General features: G+C 45.1%; 1 protein-coding gene across 2 annotated transcripts in view; it reads left to right on the top strand.

The window, feature by feature from the left end:
- The window catches only part of LOC120416206 (polypyrimidine tract-binding protein 2), a 325,004-nt gene that overhangs the window by 54,345 nt on the left and 257,896 nt on the right, over nt 1-12,763 (top strand). The window lies entirely within an intron of this gene.

Below are 12,763 nucleotides of genomic sequence, written 5' to 3' on the forward strand. Positions count from 1 at the left end.
CACCCTCGCAAGTCTGAAAACCTACAAAAGCCACGTTAAAGCTTCCACTTTTCGCGAACATGACCACAAAGCGCGCCCTCTTGGCCGTGGACTCTGATTGACTGCATTCTTCTACTTTGCTTTTTTTTGTTGGGCTGGTGGGCGGACGCCCCGTGAAAGGCAAAGTAAATTTTTATTAAAAAAGTTCTAAACAAGAGTTTACTTTTATTTCACACCCGTCCCTCCCGCGCCATTCATCTTTGTCTGGGTGCTGCTGTTATTGTAGAGTAAAATGGTGGTCAGAAAAGCGAGGAATATTGAATTTTAAGTAAGCGACTTTTAGCGACGTCATAAAACGACATTTATGATTATTGATTCAATGTTGGAGGGGAGTCTTCCCTCATTTCCTTTTCTTTTCTGGCGAAACAGGAAACAGGAAGTACCATTCTGTGCAATTTGGCAATTAAGTGACCAGCTTGCGGGCACAATGAAAACTGAGGGGGAGGTGGAAATCGGAAATTATCGCCTTTTTTGCGCACCTCGTTAAAAGCTAGCTCTTAGTTTTGATGTCCTGGAGGTGAGCATAAGGAAAAATGTTTTTTTTTTCTGTTTTGAACTCAATTTTTGCTGGAAAATCTCAGGGTTAGCTTACAAAAAAAAAATGCTAGCCATACTGCGGTCTACGCAGAGAGAATTCTGAGAAAAGATTGCATTTCACAGAATGTGCAGGGTAGGAAGGATACGTGGACATACCGTACCAAACGCTTCAGTTTTTGTTCTATCATTTTTAGATTTGAATTAGATTCTTGAAAAATCCTGAAGATTTCTCAGCTTTATTTAAATTCTGGATTTTGTCATGCGCATAGTTTTAATTGTTTTAAATTAGTTTTTCATTGTTTTTATTATTTTGGTTTTCCCTTTTTCTATAAAAAATATGTTCATTTTGTATTAAGTTGTTTCAGTAATTTCTAATGTTGCTCTTTACATATTTTTTTATTTTTTTTTTATTCGTAATTTTAAACTTTCAGATTTTCTGTTAAGTAGTTAAATTTTATTTGCAAATTATTTTGTTTTTCACTTTAAGTTAGTAGTAAACACTTTTAGCTGATTGATTCAAATAAAACCTTACTCAGTACTGTTCTTTCATTCTCCATCCCGGATTATCTGAACCACTAGAGCAACCCGACAACGACGATCCAGAGGAAAAATTAAAAATTACTGCTATTACCAGCCGCGCCCCCCAAAGAAGGGCCGATGATTAGGAAAAACGATGAAACCTCAAATTTTCCCCGCGACGTCCTTGCTGTTTTCCCTCCAGGGTGGCAATTTTCTTTTCCGATTCGTTTTTCCCTGCCAAAAAAAAAATGGCCAAAATAGGTAGGGCGCTAGGAATGTTTTTCTTTTTTCCTGTGTCATAAAAGATTGTGGTTTGCGGGAAATTGAAATCAACAGGACGTTTTGGAGGTGCAAAGTGGCGGCGCGCCTCCCCCGGCAGTGGAATAATTATGAATAAGAACGGTGGGAAATGATGAAAAATGAAAATCACTAGATTTGCTAGGTGAAAGGGCGTCACGTGGGGATTGTTGGAGCAGGAGGTACTAAATGTCTATTTTGGTGTTTTTTTTCGGTTGGAAGAAATCATGATTTGGGGATTGCTAAAAGCATGGTTTGTGAGGATTTGGGGACTTATCCCTTCTCGGATCATAATTTGGACTGGAAATTGTAGGTTATGTACCTGTAAAACCCAGAATGTTTATTAAATTTGATGACCTCGTTTGGAATTTGAAAGAAATGTCGTTTTGTAATTTTTTTTGTTGAGATATTCGAAGAAATTCTTGAAGTTTTAAATGCTACCACTACCCCGACTCAACCTGGTTCAACGTCTCCTAATGGTGGACTAGCCTCTAATCTGCTCTCCTTCACACCATGAACACCACCTTTAATCACCACTTCTCGCACTTGCGCCATCTTAATACTAATTGAAGTCCTGAAAAGGGGGCGGGCGACATCGAGCGCTCAGTAGCGTTAAGAGCATTATTACCTTCCGTCCAAGAATCCCAAAGCCGCTCCGCTTGGTACAAGAGAACGACCAAGGGATCAGAAGTGTTCGCCACCGGAACATATTAGCCAAACCTAACCTCAAAGTTTGGCACAGCAGCAAGAAAGTGCGGCAAATTTACGGCTGCCCCAAAATTTGCTTCTTTCGAGAAGAAGCACACGAGCGAGGCTTCAATCTCCGGGTCCGGCAAGTGGAAGCCCCGAAAGCGTTTCCCAGGCTATGGCTTTAATCTTGAAGACGTCAGAAGTGTGTGTGTACGGACGTACCCCGTGTCTAATGCCGTACCGTTGAACCTGCTTTAAGAGAAAACTCCGGCTACAATACCCTGAACACACCAACACTCTCGCACAGATGTGGCCGGAGTGCATCCAGGTAGGATGAGGGAGAGTGCGAAGAAGAAGAAGTGTGGTTATAATCCTAGCTACTTGGAAATGGCAACAAGCGACTGTGTGTATGTTTGGTGCAGATGTGAGGGGGTAAAAATCCTTTCTGGTAACATTTTCCAACCAACACCACTCCCAGGAAGGAGGGACAGGGAGTGAAGTCCTGGCGGAAAAGAATGGAAACTGCACAAGGACCTTGGCTTCGTGCTGCGAAGGGAGCACCTAGACCGAGAGAGCAGTACACAATGCTTGCAATTAGTAGGATTTTAAGTAGATTCATGTACACTTGCTGACTTTTAAAAAGGGAACTTAACTTGGGGGAGGAGGGAAGATTCGAGAAGAAACGGACCGGAATGACGCAGGAGGTACTCAGGTGAAAATGAAAATTGAGCGCTGCAGACGCTGTAAAATGGATGCGATAGGGAGAGGTGACAGGAGAAGTTGACCGATGTTGAAGGAAACCGGCTTTGAACACGTTCAATATCGGCGATTATTGCCCCTTGGGTGATTGGTAGATTCTGAGGACATTACTGGGGCTCTCAAACCAATCAATGTCAAATCGATACTGAAAGCACCAAAAACTCGCATAACCTCGCCCAGTTCAACCAACGCAACCTTCTCCGGTATTGATCCTTTCGAAGACAGCACCCCCTCTTGCAAAAACCAACGCTTTCTGGTCGACCTACATGGCTCCCCACGCTGCAAATGTAAACCAAAGTTCTTTGTCATTGTGTGGCGGAGGGGGGGGGGGGGGTCTCCAAAAAATGTTCCCCCGAAGCCCAGCCCATTACGAAACACGGTGGGTAAGAAAGGGATTATTATGCAACTTGCATGCACCTCGGAAATTCCTTCTGGAGGTTGTTGGGGGGACTATTCTGAGTCAGAAAAATCAATTCCCAAAATATTCTGTCGGTGAAAACTGGTTTTATCTCGACTTGAAGTTAAAAAACCTAATATATCACCTAAAACCTCAAAAATACGTCTAAAATCACGGTCTAACTCTGGACAAAGATGCACATTTTTATCAAGATATCAATTCTTAGTTCCCAAAATATATTCCTGACATAGTACACCTCAAATCGATCCATTACTTGAGTCCCAGCGTCATCAGGAGGTGTAAAATAGTGATATTTCTAAAACAATATTTTCAATTTGCTCTGGTAAATAAACTGTCATGTCTGAATTCAAAAATTAATGTTGTAGCATTGTTGCAAACAAAATGAAGAACAATTTTGCAGAAAAAAGAATGAAATTTTATCCATTTTCAGTTAAGTTATGTCTATTTTAGTGGGAAAATTGCTGCCAATTTTCAAAATTCTCGATATTTAACTCATTTCTGTTATTAACAGCTACTGCGATCATACTCAGTAGGATGTAACAGAAATTACATTTTGGCGGACATTCTGGGGCTTGTTACGGAGGGCATACTGAACTGAAATCCCAAATATGAGCTTGATTGAACTCTACAGGAGCATGCTTTTTGCACTTGAATTTTTAATAAGATTCAACCCGTAAATTTCTTGTTTTATCAAAAATGTAGATTTTTTAGTCATTCTGGTCACTGAAGCGTTTATTTTCAACATCATTGGCGTGTAGGACAGATCCTTGCGCATGTTTTGGTATAGATAATATTGAATTGAAGTACTCTGAAGCTCTGTACAGGTGTTCAGAGTTTTGAAATTTTTCTAAAAAAAAACGTTCCAGCAGAAAAGATAGGCGTTGCGAAATTTCTTTTTGCTCAAAACTTCAATGTTATATATACCAAAACATGCGCAAGGATCTGTCCTACACGCCAATGATGTTGAAAATAAACGCTTCAGTGACCAGAATGACTAAAAAATCTACATTTTTGATAAAACAAGAAATTTACGGGATGAATCTTATTAAAAATTCAAGCGCAAAAAGCATGCTCCTGTTGAGTTCAATCAAGCACATATTTGGGATTTCAGCTCAGTATGCCCTCCGTAACAAGCCCCAGAATGACCGCCAAAATGTAATTTTTGTTACATCCTACTGAGTATGATCGCAGTAGCTGTCAATAACAGAAATGAGTTAAATATCGAGAATTTTGAAAATTGGCAGCAATTTTCCCACTAAAATAGACATAACTTAACTGAAAATGGATAAAATTTCATTCTTTTTTCTGCAAAATTGTTCTTCATTTTGTTTGCAACAATGCTACAACATTAATTTTTGAATTCAGACATGACAGTTTATTTACCAGAGCAAATTGAAAATATTGTTTTAGAAATATCACTATTTTACACCTCCTGATGACGCTGGGACTCAAGTAATGGATCGATTTGAGGTGTACTATGTCAGGAATATATTTTGGGAACTAAGAATTGATATCTTGATAAAAATGTGCATCTTTGTCCAGAGTTAGACCGTGATTTTAGACGTATTTTTGAGGTTTTAGGTGATATATTAGGTTTTTTAACTTCAAGTCGAGATAAAACCAGTTTTCACCGACAGAATATTTTGGGAATTGATTTTTCTGACTCAGAATAGTCCCCCCAACAACCTCCAGAAGGAATTTCCGAGGTGCATGCAAGTTGCATAATAATCCCCTTCTTACCCACCGTGCGAAATCCTCCGTCAGCCGTGAAAACCGCCCTCACCACCCCCGGGGCTTCAGACCGGCCTCGGCGCTTTGTTTTCGCATCCAACGTTTGTTTTTGTTTACATTTCAACGCTGCTGTGTGACTGCAGTAAAGTCTGGTCGAGTTTTTACTCTTAAAAACCTGACGTAAAAAGATGGGGGGTGGGGAGGAGTTGTTACGCCATTATTACACGAGGCGCGCATCCTTCTGAGTTGATGGGTTTTTGTTCCGAGGAGAAATCCTTACCGCTCGGCTCATGGCTGAACAATGACTTTTCACACTTGCCGAGTACGTCATTGTCGTTATTGTTTAGAGGGGAGGAGGGGGACTTGGGAAAGGGTTTCCGTTAAAAGGGAGGGAGGTCTAATCGATTGTTGATTGCGACGAATACCTTCAGTGAGGTGTTTTGAAGGGTGGAGTGTTGAAATTATTGGAAAACTTTGCATTTGGAACAAGTTGGACAGGCCTGTTGCTCAGATATTCAAGGTTTTCAAGTCTTCAAATCTCCTAAAGTCGCTTCTAATTATTAAATTGATGGCTTACAAACTTCAGTATAATCTTCCTTCTTGATTGATGCCCGAGCGACAACCCTTCAATATCTTGAACCCAGAAGGTCCGGTGTCCGTCAACCGCAACAATTTTCGCCTGTTGATGGCACCCATTAGCCTCAGCGTCCCTCTTGGCGCTTCCTGCAACTGTAGGAATCGAAAACCATTCCATTCCGCCCGACTTGAACAGTCTTGCTGCAACCCCTCAAATAAGCGACTTCCGTTGGCGTTCAAATGAAGCAATTGCCTCAAATTGCTGTCATACACCACACACACGCCACCACGTTGGCACACGATTTTTCTTTCCTCTTTCGTGGGAAATATGTTCCTTCTGGGAGGGTGAACCCCCAACCGAGCGCGCGCGGTCCTTTTTTCATCGAAATGTTGAACTGGAGTGACTGTTGTTGTGATTGGAAGGACCGACTGGCGGTGAAAAGACATTTCGCAATGGTGACGTTCAGTCGATAAAAGTGTCACTCATTGTGGTTAAGGGGTGCGAACTTTAGCTCCTGCCAACAGGTCGACGGCCCGCCCCAGGTAGCTCCATTACAATCAATCTTGCGACCCTCTGGGGGCGAGAATTGAAGCAATCGGGGATGGCTTGAAGGTGAGAACGCTGGACGATTGTGGGGTGAAGACTTGAAACCGGAAAATGAAGACTGATGTTTGGAGAATTGAAGACTGAAGACGGAAGACTGAAGACTGAAGACTGAAGACTGAAGACTGAAGACTGAAGACTGAAGACTGAAGACTCAAGACTCAAGACTCAAGACTGAAGACTGATGACTGAAGACTGATGACTGAAGACTGAATACTGAAGACTGAATACTGAAGACTGAAGACTGAAGACTGAAGACTGAAGACTGAAGACTGAAGACTGAAGACTGAAGACTGAAGACTGAAGACTGAAGACTGAAGACTGAAGACTGAAGACTGAAGACTGAAGACTGATGACTGAAGACTGATGACTGAAGACTGAATACTGAAGACTGAATACTGAAGACTGAAGACTGAAGACTGAAGACTGATGACTGAAGACTGATGACTGAAGACTGAATACTGAAGACTGAATACTGAAGACTGAAGATTGAAGACTGAAGACTGAAGACTGAAGACTGAAGACTGAAGACTGAAGACTGAAGACTGAATACTGAATACTGAAGACTGAAGACTGAAGACTGAAGACGGAAGACGGAAGACGGAAGACGGAAGACGGAAGACGGAAGACGGAAGACTGAAGACTGAAGACTGAAGATTGAAGAGTGAAGAGTGAAGACTGATGACTGAAAACTGAAGACTGAAGACGGAAGACGGAAGACTGAAGACTGAATACGGAAGACGGAAGACGGAAGACTGAAGACTGAAGACTGAGGACTCAAGATTGGAGACCGGAGGCTGAAAAATTCAAATTGAAGACTGAAGATGGCTGAATTTGATACAATGCATGGAGCTCGTAACCTTCTTCCCAACCAATCTCCGCTTGATTTACCGTATTAATTTATCTCAAATCAATTTCTCGTCAAACACCGTGGCGTCACGTCATCTCTAATAGAGTCGTTATTACGAGCTTCTTCGCGCTCCGCCGAGACCATAAACGGAAAATCTATTTAGTGAAAACACGAGAATTCACTCCCGAGTTTTCCCCGGCGGCCTCGATCTTCTCGGCAGTCTTTACGACGTAGTTCGCGCTCGACGAGCCTTCGCTGCCAGCCCTGGCCTTCAATAATTCATTGCATTTTATTACCTTCGGTGAACCTCCGGACATTCACGCACCTGCCCCCTCCTCCCCTTCTACCTTTAATCAAAGCACATGATTTATGACTCGGGCCGACTTTCACCTGATTCTTGCTTGCTGCTCTTTTTTCCTCCGTCCGGAAGCTGACCGACCTGCTCCTCCCACCACCCGCATAAATCCCGCATCCTTACGTGTCCACCGGGGCCTTCTGTGCGGGATCGATTTACGGCCGTGCGGGCGGATGTCCTCGCCGAGGGCAAAGAAATCCCCGGCATCAGACATTTATGGCCGCCGGACGAAATCGACCGGCAAATCAAGCCCATTCGACGACTCTGGAGGGGTGGACGCCGAGTGCGGAATGTTTATGGCTTATCAATCCCATATCAATTTGTTTCCTGAAGTCCCGGAGGGGGTGGTAGCTCGGAACTTGTTGCTCGGATTTCGAGACCCCTCGAGGGGGATGCACGGTTATCGATAGTCGCTCGGAGACTGGAGGCCAACAGATTGGGGCTGACACTTTGTGGCACAGCCTGGAGGGCAGTGGGAATTTCCCGATTGAATAACATCGTCAGACAACCGGGCGCACGGCGGTTGTGTGAATCAAAGGACTTCATTGTCGTCGAGGGGGAAAAGGTTGACACAGGATTGCGACAGGAAGCGTATCGTTGACGTTTGATTTCTATAGAGCTGAACTTTAAACTGAAAGGAGACATTGTACATTGAAGCGTTTATAGACTTGGGCTTCAAAGGTTTGGCATCAGGCCCAAGCAAGCTTTAAAATTCAGCAGACAAAATCAATATCTACCCAAATGCAAAAAAAAACCAGCGATGACTTGGTCAAACTTCCATTCACCTTATCTTTCAATTAAAAAAAAAATGAAGAGCATTGAAACAAGCTCAAAAGAAACCTCATTAATTGATCCCGTCTGCTGTCCCTCCGTCTGTGGAAAACAGAAGGACCAGACAAGCGCTTCAAATTACAACGGAAATCTCTGAAACGCAGGGAAGTGAAGAAAAAAAAAGCTGCCATCTCATTTTCCTCTTGTTTCAATTGAAAGGTGGAAAATCCCCCCCTCCACAAACCCCACCACCCCATTTAGTCAAGGGTGCGATAATTCCCGACCCATAATTGAACCCAAAAAAACATCTCTTTTAATTTTTGTTTTGGTATTTAATTTTCGCCCCGCCGATTTCCGCGTCCGAAATCGACCGATTCTTGACCTCTTCCCCCTTCAGCTTGTGGAATGCCATGTGGCGAAGGTTGCCTACGTTCTGGCGCCCATGAATAAGCAGAAAATGAAATTAAAAATTGAACAACAACCTAGCCTTTGGCCAGGGCAGAAAAAAAAACAGGCAAGCAAGCGGGGAAGAGTTCTAACGGTGCGAATCTCTGAATACCTGTAATCAGGATCCTTTTTTACACTGCCACACTGGATCCAGGTGCAGCCCCAGTTGCAAAAAGGCTACCATTATGAGTGCCCGGGAGACTGGGAGGGGAAAAAAACACACAACCGTGTTTATAATGATCCCCTTCAGGGCGCACCTCGGTTCCCGTAACCCGACCTTTCTTTTTGTTCGGGAGCAGCAGCAGCAGCCCCCTCGGGGAAGGAAAAAAAACTGAAAATAGATAAAGGATTATTCAATTAAACAGCTAAACCCATTGAGGCAGGTGGAAAGGTCACCGGGAGCGGCAGCGCACTGACTGTTATGGTATTTTTTTTACAAGCTGGAAAATCCTGAATAGCGGCGACTCCACCACCGGCTTTCCTTTGTGCGGGGAAACTGAGATTTTCCTTTGACTTTTTACACGTCTAAACAGCGAGCGATGAGGTCGCACCATTGAGTGAACGCTGAACGAATGTCTAGTAACTGTGCTTAAAGAGACGCAACACCGTAAAACACAAGCCGCGCGTCAAGTGTGCAAATTGCGAGGGAAGCTGCACAGCTAACTAGGGGAGCACAAACAGTTTTTTTTGAAAGAAGGGTGACTTCAAACCGGATACTTGAGTTTTGATACTTTAGGTTGGAGACTGTTCGGAGATTTTTGGTTGTAGACTAGTGTTTGGAAACTTCAAGTTGCAGACTTAGTGTATGAAGCTCGATTTTGGAGACTTAAGCCTCGAGCCCTAAGTTTAAGACCTGTATTTTGAGACTTGAGGCTGGAGATATTTTTCCGTAATTCAGGCTTCAATTGAGCAACAGTCGTTCAAAGTCTCGCCGCTTACCAACTCTTGAGCAACTGCTCCATTACAAATGTCTTTTCCGGTTGCCAGGACCCAAACGCCCCTTCAACTTTGTCCTGTTGCAAGCTTTCAGCGGGTCCGTTCTAATTGCAGTTTGATTGATTTAATGCTATGCCTTTCAGCGCGGAGTTTATCCTGGGCGTCAATCGAAGGAATCAATCCGTCAATTATCCAGGTCCGACCGCGCCATCATCATCATTCCGCTCGGTGTTGATGGGCCCATCCGAAGGGTGCCATTATATTCAAATTACAATTCCGATGTCCCGACTCCTTGCCGCAGTAAATAATCCCTCCTTCCCTTCTCGCACAAGGAACTGCCCTTTTCCGACCTCCCTTGCGACCAAATTGCCATCAATTTGACGGAAATCAATTATTTAGAAACGTTCGTGTGCATTCCGTTCGATGTCCTGCCGCAAACACCCACCCCCAGGTGGCACGCGCAACAGTTTGGAGAGGGGGAAAAATTGCATCATTGCCTACCTTCGGGCGTTAAAAGTTGATTTCTTTTTTTCTGTGCTATTGTTGACCAACCAAATGCGTCGATATTAAAGTGTGTGATTGCCATCGCTCGGGCCGGCTGCATATGTCGTCCAAATGTCAACAGATCGATCCGATTTCCGCTCGCGGTGAGGACACAGGGTGATAAGATTGAGTGAGCTTTTAACGGAATGACAGCTTGCATCATCATCATCATCATCAGTTGGTGGCAGCGATAGGGCCAACGGGCGCCGTGTCATAACGGCTCCGGAGGGCGATTTCAAACATGATGAATTGTGTGCTGATGACAAGTTCAGTCAAATCGTGACCGACTGTTTGACTAGAAGGAGGGCGGTGGCGGGGCAGGTTGGAGGCAAATTGTGTAAAGGTGTCATGATTTGCTACTGGCAAATAGTAATAAGATAATGGTTTACATTGTTATCCGAGCATTCGTTGGTGAAGGTTGTCTGAATCAACATGACTCGTCGCGTCCCGGCGCAAAACGCCGGCAATATTGCCCTACCTGCGGCTCAAGCAGGCAAAAAAGTGGGAATTTCCAAAAGGAAGGTTGAGGCCTCAACTGATGGCCAAAAACCGGGGATTTCCAAAAGGAAGGTGCTTTTGGAAGTGACATCGAACAGCAAAAAGACGAAAAAGAGCGACGGTACTGTACCGATGGATGAGGAGGAGGAGAACTCTTCGTCGCACGAGGAGCAGCTATTGAAGAACAACAAGTTCGCTGGACTGCCTGACGAGGACCAGGTAGCAGAAGCAAAGGAGAATGAAGTGAAACAGCGAAAGGAGAAACTGCCTCCTTTTTATGTGAGGCAATCAGCAGCAACGATCGACTTTCGAGCGGGGCTGGTTGAACTCATCAAGTCTGGGAAAGTCCTAGGCAACATTCGTCTGTGTCAGGACGGATTTAAGGTGCTGGTGCAATCCAGGCAGCACTATCAACTGGTCAAGGATTACTTGACCGAAAACGAGGCGGAGTACTTTACCCATGATGTCGTCATGGATAAGCCGTACAAAATCGTCGTCAGAGGTCTGTACGACATGCCAGTGGAGGAATTAGCTGCCGAGCTAAAAGTTTTGAAACTGGATGTGTTGGCCGTGCACAAAATGAGCCGACGCAACAAAGACATCAAGTACCGTGACCAGCTCTACCTGCTGCATTTGGCTAAGGGATCGACGACGCTTCCTGAGCTGAAGGCAATCCGAGCGGTTTTCAACATTATCGTGTCGTGGGAGCGATACCGACCAGTGCATCGTGACGTCACACAATGCTTCAACTGCCTGGGCTTCGGGCACGGAGGTAAGAACTGCCACCTGAAGCGTCGTTTCGCCAAATGTGGTACCGATGCGCACATCACATCCCAGTGCATCCAAGATTCGCTGGTGAAGTGCCTCAACTGCAACGGTGAGCATTCGTCAACCGACCGAAAGTGCCCCAAGAGAGCTGAGTTCGTGAAAATTCGGCAGCAAGCATCGACGAAGAATCAGCCTCAGCGTCGTAGAACTCCTCCAGCCCTGGTGGAGCAAAATTTCCCACCTCTTCAACCGCGACGCCAGGTCCCGAACTTGGCACCGTTGCCGTTGGATCCCAGGAAGAGAGCTGAGATGAATCATCCACGGCCGGGTTCCAGCCAGGAGCCGAGACCGCCACCACCGGGCTTCAGCCAGGAGCCAAGACCAACCCAAGAACCAGCAGTTGAGGAAAATGGTAATGATCTTTACACCTCAACCGAACTCCTCAATATTTTCAAACAGATGTCCGCTGCACTGCGTGGATGCAAAACCAAGACCCAGCAGATTGAAGTGCTGACCTCGTTCGTCATCCAGTATGGATCGTAGGTCCCTCAAGCTGCTGAATTGGAACGCTTGCTCCATTAGGAGGAAGAATTTAGAGCTGGTGGATTTTCTTCGCGAGAAGGAGATCGACGTAGCTGCCATCACGGAAACTCATCTGAAGCCCGGTGAAAAAGTTTATCTGCAAAACTACAAGATCGCGACGCAGCTCGACAGGACCACCTCTGGAGGAGGAGGTGTGCTTGTCGCTGTTCATCGTGATCTCAAGCCACGCCGGCTGCCACACTTTAAGCTGGACATCATCGAGGCCGTTGGGGTAGAAATTCCCACTTCGGTTGGCCCAGTACTCTTCATTGCTGCATACTGCCCACGTCAGGTGAATGCCAGAGATGGTTCAGCAGCAAAACTGAAGAGCGATATCCAGAAGCTGACACGGCGGAGCGCAAAGTACATCATCGCTGGTGACCTCAACGCGAAGCATGAAGTTTGGGGCAACAGCAGGAGGAATCGGAACGGAGTGATTCTGCACAACGATCTGCAAAACGGATACTACAACGTTGTGAGTCCGGATCGTCCAACGAGGGTGGCTCGGTCTGGGAATCACTCAATCATCGACTTCTTCATTACCAATATGGCTGAGAACGTGGCTCATCCTGAGGTGTTTGAAGAGTTGAGTTCTGATCACTATCCGGTGGTTGTGGAGGTTGGAGCTTCCGTTACTCCGCAGCGGCAACCAACCCGGAAAGATTACCACAACGTTGACTGGCAGCAGTTTCAGCAAGTGGTAGACGGCAACATCGACTATGATCAACACCCGGAAACTTCTGCCGATATTGATCGTTCGCTGGAGGTGATCCAGCAGGCTATCAACCAAGCAGAGGCTGCCAACGTTCGGGAGGTTCCTGTTAATTTTAAGGTAACTGATAT

This window comes from Culex pipiens, chromosome 1, assembly GCF_016801865.2.
Source record: "Culex pipiens pallens isolate TS chromosome 1, TS_CPP_V2, whole genome shotgun sequence".
NCBI lineage: Eukaryota > Metazoa > Arthropoda > Insecta > Diptera > Culicidae > Culex > Culex pipiens.